An 18,577-nucleotide genomic window follows, 5' to 3' on the forward strand; every position below is an offset into this window, starting at 1 on the left:
TCTAGAGCTAGCTGCTCTGCCTCGTCCCTGTGCTCACTAGGGATTTCCTCTCCTATTAGGTGAGACATAAAAATCCCCACACTGTCCAAACAGAAGATCCTGGAATGGCTCCTGTGGGCCCCGCTGGACCAGGTGTGACCTCTCCACTTCTGGAAGTCCAGGAGGCCTGGAGAAAGGCAGTGGAAAAGCACTGGGAGCAGGGAGAGGCAAAGGGCCGCCGCAGCTGTTTACCAGTTAGTGTGGACATATTTTAAAATTTACAAAATCATTGCAACCACATCTGTGTTTACTGGTTGAATATCAGCCCTGCGATGATTCTTTCTTCTACATCTCTCCTTCTCTGTGCGATGCAGAGCAGCTGTACAACGTGGAAAGTAAGATACATGGAGTCTGCCGTGGCCTGCATCCCTGCTGGATGCCATTAAGCAAGCCATTAACTTCTCACAGTCTCAGCTTTTACACTTATATATACATTATATAATGGAGAGAACACTCAATTCTGTAGGTTTCTTAGAATTAAATGAGGTAAGGTGGATAGTGCTTAAACGTGGTCCCAGCACACACAGAGGTTACTAGGATAGTTATCTGTGTCTCATGCACAAAGGAACCAGGTACTTTGTCCAGTCGTTAGGGGATGACTCACGTTAGCTGGGCCCTGTTGAAGATGTGGGTTTTAGCGGATGACTGCTGATAGCCATTAAAACACAACCACAACAAGAACATCTGGTTTCAATTGAAATTCTAGTCCCTGTGTTCTTTGAATCAGTTTAAGGTTTCTTTTTTCTCCTCTCCAAAACAATTGAAAGCTTTGTACTAAATTTACCATCTCTAAGTGGGTTGAAAATGCTTTTTATTAAAAAACAAATAGGCCCCAGGACAGTATGGGAGAGAGCTATCTATTTTGGCAAGTTGCTTTTCCATTAAGCACATATTACACAGTCAACTCACCATCGTAAAGCAGTTGAGACATTTCTCACTGACCTTTCTGGCCCCAATTATTGAATGCTGAGCAAAGTTTTTATGGAAAATATCATCACAAGTTACAATTAGTAGGTGAGCTGAGCACTGTCTGTGTCTTTAAAATATGCCTCCTCATCCTATGAATGCTCATTTAGTACTATTTTTCACTATTGTATGTATGTTACATCTTTCTGCCTTTGTCTAATTATTTCCTTAGCAATTCTTAGAAATAGAATGCATAGGATAAATGGTATACATATTTTTTTTAGTTAAATATATATTGCCTTCCAGAAAGCTTTTACCAATCTATACTTTTAGCAATAGTGTACAAAAGTATCTTTCCTCATACTCTAATCAATATTTAAATCTTTACCAATTTGGTATGTGAAAATGTCATCTTATTGTTTTAATTTGCATTTCTTCAGTTACTCATTAGTTAAGCACATTTATGTTTGCCTATTAACCACATGGATCACTTATTCTACTTGAATCCTCTGTTCATTTTTCTATAGACTGCTGGCATTTTTACTGAGTTATAAGCTTTCTTTAAAATATATGTAATAAATACAAATGAAAGACTCATATAATTATAGAATATTTTAAGGTTTTAGCTATTATACTCCTGCCTGGTAGAAAGAAGTTGGCATCATTCTTATGTTTTAGTTTCCATATATTGTTTAGAGTAAATTGAAGATAATTTTCTACTAGTCAACAAGACCTAGCCACAATATTTTGGTTATTACTTTAGGAATAAATTAAGATAAGGCAATGATCTATTAGTAATTAATCTTCGCTCCCCTGAGCAGGTTTAGGAGTAAACAAGTAGGCCCTGCCCTTGATGTAACAACCTTGGGGAAGGGAGCAGGGAAAGGACTTGCAAAGGGCAGACCTTGCTGGCATTTCTCTGCTCTGGATTGATGATGGCATAAGATTAGCGACTATGATTTCATGGCCTTGAGCACTTGGCCATGGGAGGCATAGCAGCACTCAGCCAGCACCTGGCTTGGTACTGAAGGTGAGCAGGGGAGCCTAGGAGGACAGACACAGCGGCAGGACCCCCTTCAGGGAGACAGGAGGTTGAGAGCAGGGACAGCAGTGAAGGATCCTACACAACTGGCCAGCTTCCTCTGTGTGTGGGCCGGGGGCAGTGAGCAAGTGGAATGGCAGTCCTCCCCAGAAACTCTGGAGCTTTGGGAGGGCTGGGGAGGCCTCAGGGGTAGTAGTGAAAACTGTGTCCCCTTCTCTGTGAGTTAAGTCATCATAGGAGTAAATCTGTGTAGGTGCTAAGGCCAAGGATTCTTCTCTGGTCTTGTTTCTATGTAGTTATGGAATGTATGATTTTGGTTTCAGTTTTATTGCCCATAATTTTTCTTTTTTAAATTGAGCTATAATCGACATATAACATAATAGTTTCAGGTCTACAACATACTGACTCGATATTTGTATATATTGCAAAATGATCACAATAAGTCTAATTAACATCCATCACCACACACAGTGATACACTTTTTTCCTTGGAATGAGAACTTTCAAGATCTACTCTCTTAGCAACTTTCAAATACATGATACAGTACCATTAACTATAGTTACCATGGTGTACGTTACAGCCCATGACTTACTTATTTTATAACTGGAAATTTGCTGCTAATTTTTATTCAGCAGTTTATACATAAATCCCCATTCTTTTCCAACTGGATCATAAAATTCTTCAAGGTGGAATTTCTTTGTAAAATTCTTAACATTTAGAAAAGTTTTAGGTTCACAATAAATATACAAATATTTATATCTACATATCACACAACCTACTAATAAATAATGACATTTTTTAAAGAGTAAATAATACTATATAAATTAAATTGTATTACTGAACTATTATTTAGTTATCAGATCTATAAAACAGGACAGAAGAAAAAAGAACACACAGGAAGGCAAATGGGAAGAAGGTATTCTTTCTAGGTCACAATATTTTCTAATTGGAGGGGGTCTTAGACATCATTAATCTAATACCTTTATTTTATGAAAAAGGAAAATGAGACTCAGAAGAATGACTAATCTTTTTGTTTAAATAAGATCATAGATTTTGTTTTATAGCTTTTTTTTTGTTACTTGTAAAACACGAACAATTCTCCATGTCGTTAGATAGTCTTCTATGGTTATCATTTTTAATGACCAGGTAATATTTATTGTAAGAATATGCCACAATTTATTTAACCAATCCTGGTAAAGCATTTTAATGTACAATAGAAATAAAATAGAAATATACAATAGAAACCCTAAGTGATAAAAACAAAAGAACAAGAAAATGAATATTATTTTGTTACCTTGCTATAAAAGTAACAAAATGGTTACCTTAGTGTAAAGGTAACCAGTGTAGCCTGGCATAGGCCACTGGAATTTTGCTGTGACAGCAGATGATCAGTATATAGAAGATGATTGGAAACCATGGGGTTCTCAGGGTTCCTTCCCTCTTTTGCCTTCTCTCTTCTCAGTCCCTCCATAATCTCACTCACTCCTGCAGCCTAATTTACTCAAAAAAATACTAGCAAATACCAATCTGCTATTATTGGTATTATGTAAGTCCCTTCTTCACCTGGTCTGGCCCACCCATCATTCTCACCTGTCACCTCCAGAGGTGCTGATGACTTTGCTAACAAGCCTAGCCCCCATACTTCTCATGCTTGTCTTTCAAACTAAGCTCAGCTACTACTTCACCAGAAGGCCTTCATGACACTGCATCCACCCCCACCTGAAGTGGGGCCAACCCCACCCCACCATCTCCTACACGGTGTGCAGCCTGTGCTCTCTGTCCAGGACTTATCACCTGGAATTATACTGCTACTTCCTCGTCCTACGCACCCACTCGACTGAAATCCGCAGCATCTTGTACAGGCCTGGTACAAAGTAAAGTGCTCACTGAACACTGAGTGAGTGAACTGGAAACTGCTCTTCTAAATTTCTCACATCATTTCCTTCTTCAGCTCCCTACCACACTGAGTGCAAACATCCCTGTCTGGTTTTCACTGTCCCGGTGGGTCCACCCAATACTGCGATTCCCCTCGTCTGCTGGCGCACAGCCTCTCTCAGTTGGACAACCTGTGAGTCATCCCAGACCCCCACCCTCCTCATCCTAGTCTGAGCTGCTCTCCAGCCTGGGGTGTTCTCCTCAAGGCCAACATTCAAGGACAAACTCCAGATCTTCGTCCTTCTTGACACTGTCTATGATGACACTTTTCAATTTGTTTAGTGATGATATAGACTTTCTTTTTCTAAAACAGCCTGATTTCAAATACTTATTTACTAATCTTTGATTTGTGCTCTGATATTTTGTTTGTAAACCACACTCACTATATTCACCTGCCCCCCTCTTACTCTTATTGAGTTTTCCTGACAATTAGCACATTATTATTTTCTCATTTCACTTAAATTTTGTAACTATGTAAGATACAAACAAATGTAATTTTTGGTTCACTTATTGCTTCATGGGTTTATCAGATCTTCCCTTATAACCACGTCTGCCCCAGGGGAATGTGTTTTCTTTCTATTCTGTTATTGCTTCATAAAACTTTTAGAATAGTGTTATGCACATAATCAACACTAAATTATTATCTTATTAATTGATTTGGGGTAGTTAAAACATTTTCCTAAATGTTTTTAAAAATAGTTATTAAATATAATAAAATAGTAATATTATATTATAAAATGTTATAAAGGAAAAATTCATCCTACCCCACTAACAGGATTTATGCTCATTCTAAATCAATGAAGGCCAAAATAATGAGATTTTACTTTATTTCAGAACTATTAGGTTGGTGCAAAAGTAATTGCAGTTTTTGCAATTATTTTTAACCTTTTAAACCGCAATAACTTTTGCACCAACCTAATACAATTAGGAAGGGCACCTCAGTACTACTTAATCCAAAACACCAATTCAATACCCAGATCCCCTTTAGCAGCTCCACCTTGGAGCTTTGCAGCAAAATACACAGGCACAGGTAGGGCCCCTCTTTCTTAAGGCAGCTCAGTGAGAAAGTGCTTCCTTAAGCTGATAAAAAAATCAATTCCCCCACAACTTCCTCCCACTTGTTCTAGCACCACCCTTTGGGGACCAAGCAGAACAAGTCTAATTCTTCCACATGGAAGCACTTCTAGTGTTTGGAGACAGTTATGATGGCCTCTCTCATCCTTCCTCTGCCCCACCTTCTCTGGACTAAACCTCCAAACTCTTCAGAGGGTGGCCATTACTCCTGTTCCCTGTCCATCTGTGTTTTTTCCTGACTATGATCCAGTTTGTCCACATTCCTCAGAGGGTGGGCCCACAATACTCTTGATTAGGGGTTGCAAATTGAGATATTTCCCCAGACCAGACCCTAACGAAAGGTAAATGTGTGGCCCACTGGAGTGGGAGGGGCTGGATTTAAGCCCTGAAAACTTTCAACCTACATCTGCTGGCCAAATAATATTGGGGCATGTGAACCATATTTGCCCTTCTGGGCCAACAGTTATCTGACGAAGGTAAAGCTAACCGTCACCTCCCAGATACTAAAGTGGCAGCCAATATTACACTAGTTATTACATGTGTTTGTATATGTCTATTATATATAATATTTATGTCATATATGTTCTATATATCTATATGTAATAGCTTTATATTATAGTTATAATTGTTTGTATATATGCATTATATAACTTACATATTATATAAATGTTGAATTTTACCTATGCCCTGTGATCCTGGGAAACAATGAAAGTTAAGAAATCTCCCCTCTTTGTGTTCTGGAGAACAGATTACTGCAAAGAACCACCTTTCCTCTTTGACTTCGATAAGACTCACAGATGCACCCCTTGTTTACAAGGCCAAACAAAATGTGAGAGACAGACAGGCCCAGGTCACTTAGGGCCTGGAAAGCCATCATAAGGACTTTGGATTTTGTCAACTTATGACTGGAAGCCACTGGAGGACAGAGAACAGGAACGTGATGGGCTACATTTGATTTTGAAGGATCACTTCGGCTGTTGTGTAGAGAATAGTCTAAATATACTGAGAGCAACCAGAGAAGACATGATTTGTTCTTTGTGCCTTTCTTGTATTTCTTCTAGAACTTGAGTAAGAACCTTTTTAGAGTTTTTAAATATTTCAGCACCAATGAAATGGATGGGATTAGTTAAGTGTTCAATCAAAGATGCATGAGCTTTAGCATAGTTGCTTCAAAAGTTATTGTAAAGTTCACCCATCCATGAAATGTGAATGCTTAGGTTGAAAATTACTTCCAGCTGTTCATGAAGATATACGTACAAGAAAACTAATGCAGTTCTGTGCATGTCAAAGCCCTGGAGCCAAGCAGCTGGGGTTCGTCTTAACCATGCTTCTTTTCAGAAAGTCGATGCCAATGATCATTTCAAAGAAAACTATATGGAAACTATAAGGCTATCAAGGCACAGGTAAAGAAGCAAGGGTAAATAATGCAGTAAAAATGTCTGCATTTAAGTATGCTTTGTGTGCTATTAACAGTAAAAATTACACTTGTAAATGTATTAAATTGGAACTCCATTGTGTGATACATACTGTTAGTGATGGCCCAAGATCCACAACCACCCTTCCCCTTCTGCCTTGCTGACAAAATCCTGATTTGGTTCACATAAACAATGTACCCAGTCTCAGGTGGATCAAAATCGGCATAAACTAAGCATGATAATCCTTTCTTGCTTTTCCATCTCCCTGTGCGAGTGGAGGTGGCCATGTGAACCACTTCTGGCCAATGAGGCATAGGAGAAATTTCTAATGAGGCATACACAGAAATTTGCTTAGGAGCAAGATCTGAGAAAACTTCAGCTTTTCTGATAAAAAATGTTGGACACGGGCCAGCCCGGTGGCTCAGGGGGTTAGAGCTCCATGCTCCTAACTCCGAAGGCTGCCGGTTCGATTCCCACATGGGCCAGTGGGCTCTCAACCACAAGGTTGCCAGTTCAATCCCTCGAGTCCCGCAAGGGATGGTGGGCTCTGCCCCCTGCAACTAAGATTGAATACGGCACCTTGAGCTGAGCTGCCTCCCGGATGGCTCAGTTGTTGGTTGGAGTGCGGGCTCTCAACCACAAGGTTGCCAGTTCAATTCCTCGACTCCTGCAAGGGATGGTGGGCAGCGCCCCCTGCAACTAAAATTGAACATGGCACCTTGAGCTGAGCTGCCGCTGAGCTCCCGGATGGCTCAGTTGGTTGGAGCGTGTCCTCTCAACCACAAGGTTGCCAGTTCGACTCCCTCAGGGGATGGTGGGCTGTGCCCCCTGCAACTAGAAACAGCAACTGGACCTGGAGCTGAGCTGTGGCTGAGCTGCGCCCTCCACAACTAAGACTGAAAGAACAACAACTTGAAGCTGAACAGCACCCTCCACAACTAAGACTGAAAGGACAACAAGTTGACTTGGAGAAAAGTCCTGGAAGTGCACACTGTTCCCCAATAAAAATCCTGTTCCCCTTCCCCAATAAAATCTTAAAAAAAAAAAAAATGTTGGACACAGCTGGCCTCCCGTTCCCCCCTTTTTCCTGCCTTGTATTTGGGCATGTTGGCTACTATTCAATGTACTACAACTTGGGGGAACGGGCAAGAGATTCACCAGGACACTAGCCACCATCTTTAGCCACCAAACCAACATCATCAGACTCTTACTTCCAGACTTCTTGTTAAGAAATTAAAACTCATGTGTTTAAGCCTCTGTAAACTGTTTTTTTCTATTACTGTGGTAAATATATTTTTAATTGAGACCCTTAAATCACCAATGTTCTAGGGAAATTAAACATATGTCATTATCACTTATAATCTAACATGGACAAAATATACTTGTCCATGTTCAGCAATAATTGGGAAATCTCCTCGTACTAACTAAATCCCTTCAGAACATCATCAAGGAGCATCTATCCTGATCTTCCAGGCTTCTCTTAGATTTGTTCTGGCTTCATTTTTATTTTTTTAATGCCTATTGGGAGCGATAGCTAACTACAGGGGGAGTTAACTGCCAGGTTGAATAGGGAGTGAGTCCCTGGTGTAAAGAGATGGACAAACCCAAGAATGAACTTTCACCTGCTTTGACTAGATTTGCAAGATCACGTTCTAGTATTTTGACAGCACCAGTCATATACCAGCCCCTTTCTATGCCTGGAATTCCAAGACTGATTCTGGATTTATGAAGAAAGAACCTCCAGGACAAGGATATCCACTTTCATTTGCTCAGAATTAGGATGCAGAAGCACAGAAATCTTCTGAATATAAGACATATGTTACATCATGGGGATGTAAAGTACAGCGGAGGGAATATAGTCAATCACGTGGTAATAGCTATGTATGGTGTCAGGTGGGTACTAGATTTATTGGAGGGGATCAGTTTGTATGTTATATAAATGTCTCATCACTAGTTGTACACCTCAAACTAATATAATTTTGAATGTCACCTGTAATTGAAAAATTAAAATTAAAAATAAATAATAAATAAAAGTAAAACATATGTTACATATACTCTGCTGTCACTTGTGCCCAGTGACTAATACTCAAGAAGGATCCTAGTGAACATATTACTTGTTAACATTTGATTTCTTTTACGTGGTTGACATGGAAGGTAAAGCAGAACACTCTTGTTCAAGACTGCCTTTTCCTCTTTGTCTTTCTCTCTCTCTCTGTTTCTTTTTTTGGTGGCATCTGTAAAGCATTTCGCTTTCAATTGTGAATCACACAGTGCTTTCATGGCTCGTGTTACTGTCTTTCAATTTCCAGCCCCTCTTTCCACCCCCACTCTTAAATAAAAAACAAAAAGAAAAAGGCAGCCAGTTGGAATTTATTTTCCTCTCGCTGTAGCAGATGTTAAATTCAAACTTTTTAAATGAGAGAATATTAAGAGAGCTTCTCTATCCCAGAGCAACTGCCCCGCATCTGAGGTCCCAGCCTCACTGATTTTTTTATCCAGGGTGCGGACAGAGGACTGTGGAACTCAGTGCTGGCTCAGCCCTTTCCCATCATGGGCCTTGGACAAGACTGAATCTCTCTGGGTCTCACTTTACCCATCTGAGGGGGTTGGATGAAAGAATCTTTGAAGTTGTTCCAGCTCCTACAAGTCAATGAATTGCCTGAAAAATTCAAATGTAAAGTCGCTGACCATTTTTATGAGGAAGGTCACTTTCCTTCTTTTTTCAGCTCCTTTTCTCAATAACCAAGGATCATCTCATTAATTTGGTTTTATGAGGAGTTTGTTGCTAATCTCAATCAGTTGCAGTGAAAGCTCTCTGTTAAGGTAGATGTTTGAGAAGCTGTTCCTTTAATTTAGATATGGGGTTTTAATCTGTTGAGAGAGCTTCACATGACAAGTACATATCAGTACTTCTCTGCTCTGCTTCAATACATTTGATGTGAGAGCTATTTATTGTTCCTTCCTGACCATAGCACCTGTATGTAATTAAATTCATTAAACACTCATTCTCTCTCTCTCTCTCTCTCTCTCTCTCTCTCTCTCTCTCTCTCTCTCTCTCGTCCCCCCCACCCCCGACCCCCCAAAATACCCATACATCTGTTGTGAAACACAACAGAGCTAATTCTGTTTTCCAAATTCAGGTCAAGAATCTTTAGACTTGTGTCCTGCCTTAGCAGCTCCATCTGATTCACAAATGTCTGCCCTGCCTTCTTTATTCACTGATAAATGTCATTACGTCATCACCCTCACATTACAGATCCTATGGATGAAACTTCTTGAGCTCCATCCATGTAACTTTCCAGACAATCTAGTTAGATCCTTCCTACAAGAGTGAGTTGGAGGGGGAAAAATTAACTGTTAAAAAGAACTCTCTTTGCTCTTTCTCCTTAAAGACTAGAGTCGGAAACGTGAGTCCTTTTGCATATAGTCATGGCCACCACAGCAGAGGACAGTAAGAAAGCAAGATCCAAGTTCACACAATTCCTCTTCTTTTTAACTAAATGCCTGAGGCCAATGTATTTAAGACTTATTTAAATTTTCTAGCTCCTTTTTACACATCCTGAGCCTCTAATTCTGCCCAATTTTGTCATATTTCAGCAAATGAAAGGCGATTTTTGCTGTTAAGCTGCCTAAGGAACAGACACATTTGCTCGAGACAGACAAGAAGCCAAGGAACACAGGCTTGATTCATATTTCTCATTGTTATCACCCGAGAACATCTAGCACACTGTTTTTCTTCTTCCTCGTGGGGAAGCTTGAGGCTTCAAGACCCAACTCGCAGCCACATGGTTTTCATTTCCTGGCCTCCTGCCTCACCCCACACACCCACGCACACACAAGGGCCCCATCCTCTGTTTACGGACTGCAACCACTGTCACTTGTACCTTTTTCACAGAAGCAAATGAGGCATAAAAAGTCAACACTCTGCATTACATATCAGCTCAAGTAAGAAATGGCTGCCTGCTGGCCCCATGTGTTCCCTGGGTTTGTACTAACCTTCATGTTTATTCAGACCTTCACAGCTTACAAAGCACTTTCACATAATGAATCTCACAGATCCTTACCCTTGGCTGAAAGAAGAAGGGTACATCCTTCTCTTCACGTGATAGACAGGCAAATGGCTGTTTGAAGAGGTGAAGTGACTGGCTAAGGTCATATAAGTCAGTGGAAGATCCACGACTCAAATCCCGGCCTCTGACTCCACGTCCAAAGTTCATTTTTCTCCCCCACAGCTATAACCTGTGCAAGGTTCTCTTGTTACATTGGAGACCTATATCCTGTTTCCCGGAAAATAAGACCTAGCCGGACAATCAGTTCTAATGCGTCTTTTGGAACAAAAATTAATATAGGTCTTATTTTCGGGGAAACACGGTATAAATAAGGGCCTGACTGGGCAATGCCAGTTTCCAGAAAAGGCTGTCTTAGAAGATACACTATGAAAGGGTGCTAAGAACCTAGGCTGCAGAGCTAGACAGCCTATGTGTGAATCTAACCTCTGCCTCCTAACGGATGTGTAATATTGCATAATTCCAGGGGGATTCACTTACATGGTGTTTCATGTGAATCACACCTCTGTGTGAATGTTGTCTTTAGAGGTCTTCAGTGCAGTTATCCTGGAAATGACTTGACCTCCCTGTGAGTCAGTAGTCCCATCTGAGTAATGGGCATTATGATACTTACTTCCAAGGCTGTTGTAGCAACTGAATAAAGCATGTAAAAAGCACATAAATCCTGGCAAAGAAACAGATACCCCAAAATGCTCTGTCCCCTTTGAAGACTATTCCCCTCATCCTCACCTTCTTGGTTCTGTCTCCACCCATTTCCCTTTCTGTGGGAATGTTCGCCTCTAATGAAAGTCTTCTTCTCCTATCCTCCATGCTATTACTCCCATGGCCAAGACACCCCGCAATCCCCATTATATCAGTCCGCCATTAACAATCTAGGTAACCAACAGGCCCAGGACATCCTCTTTCAGGGTCTCATCTAACTCGTCTGCTACAAGACGTTTCTTAATATCTGTCCCGTCTGTTAAGAAAATTGCTGTCTCTACACAGAGTGAATCATGTGAAACTTCTATGCAAAAGAATAAAAAAAGGTGAAGTCAATTTATGAGGCCCTGGAGTCATTATAAAAAGAAATGACCTGGCTCTTCTTCATGACCAAGAACCCAGTTTTTAAGTCTGCCTCTGAGAAGTAGAAACAGAACCTACCAGACAGGGATGGGGAACAGAGGTCTAACCGCCAACACAATAAAATAAGGGAAGGCCTATGCAGTGAAGGTACTGCAGGAATGATGGAAAGAGTGAGCGGAGGGAATTAGAGTGGAACCACCTAGGATTTCTAGACTAGGAGGGAGAAGGACATCAGAGAACCTTAGGATCTCCTGCAGACTTCTTTTATATTCCTGACTTCAAGCCGACCATGTGGGCTGAAACCAAACCCAGCCACCGCATGTCTCTTACCTATGCAAACCCACCAGGCCATCACATGGAATCTTGCCCCTTTCTCTCTCCTTTGCATGATTTTAAATAATGGAACTAGCAGAACTCGTGAAGTTAGACCTGAGACAGTATATGCCTAGGGTGATCACGTTTCTGAGTGCAAATTTTTCATCTGCGTGTATTTACAAGTAGATGTGAAATACAACTCAGAAATTCTCCTGGAGAACTTACACGTAATCAGGCCAAAAGTGTCCATTCAATTCCACACACACTTGCTGGGCACCTGCCTGGCACACACCAGGCCCTGAACTGGACACTGGACTTGCAAAAATGGCTGGGCAAGGACTCAGGTGGGCACGGGAGGGACGATTTAGGCTCTGGCTATTTGCCTTAGTTATTATGTCAATTGCTTTCACTGTTGTTTTTTAAATTTACTTTGTCTCTTTTCTCCCCCTAGGTGGGTGAGGGGAAGATAGACCCAGCATCTGGTAATAATTTGCAAATTTTGACACTCTCCCTAATACCAGCTGGAAATATCTCAGGCCCTAGCGTCATTTTACAAGTTGCTGGTGAAAAATAAGCACCCATCTCTTTTAAGATTTTATCATTGTGAAATTATATATATATATATATATATATATATATATATATATATATATATATACACACATATATATATATGTATATTTGCATATACATATATATGGGAACCCCAATTTATAGCCAGTTGGTCAAAAGTATAGATGACAACATGGGACTTGAATTATAGGACACACAGCTGGTGTCTCAGAGAATTGCTCGGTGCGGTTAAAAACAACAAAAAAAACCACACAAAAACCAACCCACACATTTGGTGACCGGAAGCGTCATAAGTGAAGTGTTCTGTGTGAATAGTAAAGGAGAAACACACAGGAGCAAAAGTGAGTTTTTCCTACTCAATAATAAAGGGAGGGAGATGATTATTTGCATTAAAACATTTTTTTGTGTGGTGCCTTCAAAGAATATTAAATTAAAAAGAGCCAGACTTTGCCTTAAAATCTTTTAGTCCACAGTTAGGTTTGTCAGCAGATTATCAAAGGCTGGTTTCTGCTGAAAATTGTTGGAGGTCTGGATCCAAAGGATTGCAAGCCACCAGGTAAGGGCATGGCCTTTGTTTTCATGGGCTCTGCTGCCCCCTGTCAGAAGTTAACAATGTTACAGGAAATAGAATTTTTTGAACAAAGCTTTTCACAGAACAGAGGTTTACGGGATTTCCTCAATCACATGCTGAAATAGGATATTCTCACACCTTGTGAATTAAGACCAAAGAACTGTTTTCTTTAAAATGTGCCTGCCTGCTTTGCTATCTAGAAGTTCTTGCATAGTAGTAATAATAATCACAGTGGTAATACCCTGTCTGGAATTATTTGGGCAGCTGCCACTCACTGAGTCCCTCCGCCCACAGACACTGAGCAGCTGACAGGAGCTGGGCCCAGTCCACAGGCTCACGCCTTTCACAGACCAGTGGGAAGACACATGAGCGAATGAGCACCTTCAACATGGAGCAAGGAGGGGCATGTGGGTACCAGGTGCTGGGGGAGCCAATGCAGCACCTTAGCCAGTGAGTTCCAGATGAAGTAAAAGGAGCCCTTTCTCAAAGAAAGAGCCAGCTAAGTTTCAAAGGAAGGAAAGGGCTTTTCCAGATGGCAGTAACTAGACATGCCAGGGCAGGGAAGCCCGGAAGGGGGTGGCAAGTTTAGGCCACAGCCAGAGAGCTGGCTTATTTCCAGCAACCCACATGCCACTCGTCTGCCTGATGACTGCTGGCCCCTGGTCCACTTCTTCGAATTGCCTCACAATATGGCCAGGTCAGAGGTCAGGACAAAGGAAAGCAAAAGGGATTCCTGAGGGGGCTAGTTGAGCAGAAAAATCCAACTAGCAGCTGCCCTGTGTTCTACATGCATTCCACTTGCATCCAGAAAAGGTGAAATATTTTGTTAGCTAACTAAGGACCCTACTTCAAGACTTGAATCAGGAAAGAAGCCACTAAGTAGCTAACAAAGATTGTACATTATCCAACTATCGTTCACAGGACAACAGAAAAAAAACAACACCAAGGGTAAAAAAACAACAAAAGAAAACAACATTGATCATCTATGGGATTTGAAAACTTAACCTATACTTAAAATTTAGTGTTCATTTCCCCTCAGTGCTGGGCACATTGCTTTACCTCATGAAAGCAGTTTTGTCTTTCTCAGAATATACAGGTACCAAAGCATCAAACATTTACAGTTTTCCATTATGCATCTCACAATTAGTGCATCATTTTTCAGTAAGTCCTGTTTTCACTTTGAACAAACTTTTGGCAAAATTTTTCCATTATTTTTTTCCTTTCCCTTTAGTTCACTCTCTATCACTCATTAAATATGCATTTATTTCCATACCCTATGATAAGGTAGGTTGTCCATTCTCCTGGTCTCTGGGTGACTTCTTTAACTTTATTGATCCTAAAAGATTTTGTTAAGAAAATGACACCCCTCCAAAAAAAAAAAAAAAGATATATTTCTCATTAGTCCAGAAGAGCAGGGTCAAAAACTTATTTCAATAGTTAAGGTAGTTGAAAATATTAATAACACCAAATACATACAGAAATAGAAAAAAAACATTGACTTGTAGTCAGACGACCCACAGTTCAAATAATGGCACTTAACCTCTCTGAGCCTGAATTTTCTCCTCTGTACCATGGATATAATAAATGTCTGTTTCATAAGGCTGTTGTGAGGAACAAATCAGCAAGTAGATGCTAAAGCACTTTGGAAATTATAACACAATAATCAAATTAAGACACGTTGTTAAATTGCTTATTGAATGAGCATAGGTTTCATAATTTTTCCTTTTGAACACCAAGGTCCTAATCATTACAACATTCTTTATTTGCCCCTATCTCACTTTTTCAGGACCTTAAAAAATCAGGAATGATTCTCTTCTCTGCTAGGCCCCAGTCAACGAAGTGATTCTTGTTAAAACTAGCAAGACAAAAATTTCAGCACACAAGAAAACAGCATTGCATTCAAGAAAGGATTTCCCTTCATGTCCTTTTCTTTAATCCAATATAATATTAAGCAATAATTAGCTATCATCCATCCCTTTTCAGGCCACTCCCCCTCCCCTGGAAGTCCAAATCATTTGGGACACTTGAGGATGGACAGGTAACTCAGGTAGGCCATGGTGAACCTCCACGGGCTGGATTCGTGACTGCATCAAGGGGACTAGATAGCTTGCTCCCCTTTAATAACATTTCTTGGACAGAGATGATTGATAACATTACCATCTAATTACAAACTTCTTTTTCTCATTAGAGCAAGAAGAGGCTATTCTTTTCCTCTAAGAAAAATAGTAAAAAGTTAGGAACTATGTGTAATTTTGAGTGGAGACCAAGAAAATCATTCAAATGTACAGAGTATTAACCACTTCTGCTTCCTTACCTTGTTATGACATGTACACATGATCTCTTGGGGTGGCTGGCCAGAGCCCCAGGAACAAAACGGACAGCTCATCACCCATCCCAACTCTTCATGTGGAAAACATCCAGGAAGCCCCTCAGTCCGTAAGCCGTGGTCTTTTGGGAGATTCACTATTAACCATTTCTCCCTGAAAATACAAAATATTCTACATCCCTATGTTGTATAAACAATCATTTTTCTAACATCCCCCAGACCCTTAAAGATTAGATTTTTAAGGAAAGTTGCAAACAAGCAAGTAATCAGAAGAACACGAAACCAGCTCGATCCCAGTTCCTTCTACACTTGGCTCCTGCTCTGCACTGGTTGGCCAGCATTGAGGCAGCGACCACAGCGTCACAGTTGAGATAGGACGAAGATGGGCGGGGGCCATGACTCAGTCAGTCTGAGTGTCTGAACTAATTCTGCTCTGAGAACACTTGCTGGAGAAACTCTGTAAATCTATGCCACGGATCAAGAAAATGAACTAGGGATATTGATCTCCCTGCAGCACAGTTCAATTAATGCCATTTCCCTACTTTAAAACCTTCAATAAATATTTGTTGAATAAACGAATGTTGAATAGTCAGTGATTACCCATTGCCTATAAAGATTAAAGAATGGCCTTGGAAGCTTTCCATAAACTGAAGCCAAAGTACATCTCATTCATTCATTTGTTCAATAAATAATACGTATTGGATACCTAGTAAGGAAGGAACTGTACTTGGTGCTGGAGGTTCAGATTTGAACAGACATATCAGATACTGGCTCTAACTTCTTGGGGCTACATCTGATCTTCCACTATTTCTTATCACTAGGGCTGCCCACCAGACCCACTTTTTAGACATAACCCAAGCTATCACTACTTTGTCAAATTCCTCACTCATCCTTCCCTTCTAACACCGTATGAGCAATTCTAACTTTTCCTCAAAAGTTAAGCTCAAATGTACCCTTCTCCTCAAGCTCCCTCTTAACCAGTTTCTTTACTCCCTCTCCCACATGAAGGAAGCTCTGTCCTCTGAACTGAGAACTTGACCTGCAGCTTATTTTGGCAATATATCCTCTATTACTGTTACTTTTATATTTTCTCCACTGTCTTTCAAGAAAGGACATTTTCAACTATGCTTAGAACAGCTGGCCTTGTAATAGTTGGCACTTAGTAAATATTTGCTGAATGAATGAATGAATGAATGAATGAATGAATGAATGAAATGAAGTCCTCATGATTTAAATTGGAAATACTTTGTTTACACCTTTGAGAATACATTTCACAAATCCCCTTAAAGGTATGACTTCATAAACTCAAAAGCCAAATAGATTATTTGTTCAAGATTATTCGATGCCATGAAAATGTAAAATGCCCATCAGAAAATGAAGATGTATTGAATTGCATCTCTCATTAGTTAAGTATTTGAGACAGAATCATATCACTATCTCCAGAAAAACAAAATTTAAGGAGTGAGCTTCTATTGACACCAGTTCTTTCTAAAATGACTATTTGAACAGCAAACCTATGCTTTCAAGTCTCAACTGCACTCACACCAATGCCCTGATCCTCTCTCTCTCCTGCAGCTGCCCTGCTGATCAACCCAACCAAATGCTTCTCCGTCCACCTGGGCTGTGGAGCAATACAAGATGGGACTAGCAGGCAACCTAAATGTCCCTGATAAGTTCCTTCTCTTATTAACTCAACAGTTGTTTCCAGAGTGCTTCTTCTCAAGCCACCCACCAATCTTCATCCCCTCTAATTTCAGCAATGACAACTGAGGTCTCCTCCTTCATGATGCTAGAAATAATAAGCAGTATCAACAGCTGTGATGTTTATTAAGCACTGTGCTTAGTTAGGCATTTTACACTGTAGGCATTACCTCAGTTAATCTTCATAAGGACCACCCCTTCTTAAAGTGGGCACTATTACTATCACCATTCTACAAATTAGGAAACTGAGGCATCGAGAGGTCAAATAACTTGCCCAAAGCCACTAAGTGGCATATCCAGGTAATAAATCCAAGTCCTGGATTTGACAACCCCAGAACCAACTGGTAAGCCCGTATTATTTCAACTCCCTTGGGACATGGCAAAGGCAGGGAGAGGACTCTCCAGCCCCATACTGGCCTCAAGAGAAGGAGCCTACAACAGACGTGAACTTGTTAAGTAGGGGAAGCAATATGGATATACACCTAACGAGGTTTATTAACTACATTAACCAGCCTATTTTAGTTCAGGCTATGACAGAATCTCATAGACCTGAGTGGCTTCAACACTTATTCCTCACAGTTCTGGAGGCTGGAAGTCCAAGGTCACGGTGCCAGCAAGATCGTGCCTGAGAGGGCCTGCCTGCTTCCTGGTTCACAAATCTTCTCATGGTATCCTGACAAGGCAGAGAACAGAGGGGAGGCCAGCTCTCACATCTTTCCTTTATAAGGGCACTAATTCCATTCACGAGGGCTACATCCTCATGACCCAATGACCTCCCAAAGGCCACGTCTCCTAATATAATCACATTAGACATTAGGGTTCCAACATATGAATTTTGGGGGGCCCAAACATTCAGTCCATACTATAGCCTTATTGGAAAAAGCAACTGATATTATACAACAAAAACAACTCCTTTTGTTCCCTCCCTTTTGATGTTATTCAGGTTTCAGCCAAGTACCATCTTGGGGGTGTTCTGACCACCTCTTGGCTCTCTGTATCTATAGGCTCAATTGCTTCCACAGCTAAATAGGTACTTCTGCCCCTTTTATTACGTCATTACCGCACTGAGAATAGAGTGGCACCTGACTATATGACTTGTCAAACTGTAATGCACATTCAAATCACCTTAGGAATTCATTAAAATGCAGATCTTCATGCAGTATGTCTGGAGTGGAGCTTAAGAGTGTGGATTCCTAGAAAGCTCCAAGTGACATTGATGCTGACCTCCAGACCACTCTCAGTAGCAATGACCTAGACATCGACACATGAACAGTTCTTCCTTGGTGACCGTATTGGTGCTAAGAGATTTTCTTACCAAATGTGTAAATTATATTCTACTTCATGACAGAACATCCAGTTGCATATTACACATTATACATACATATTACATACTATACAGACACCAGGTGTTAAACTTGACCAGGTTTTTTCAGTTTGAATTTTCTGTACAAATCTTATTTTCCTCACTTAGGTCTACTTGTTTCTAGTAGCAGTAAAACTATTTTTCTTTTGCTAGTCTCTGATGTGCCATGGACACATTTTTCATGC

This window comes from Rhinolophus sinicus, chromosome 17, assembly GCF_057876585.1.
Source record: "Rhinolophus sinicus isolate RSI-liver-muscle chromosome 17, RSI-T2T, whole genome shotgun sequence".
Taxonomy (NCBI): Eukaryota; Metazoa; Chordata; class Mammalia; order Chiroptera; family Rhinolophidae; genus Rhinolophus; species Rhinolophus sinicus.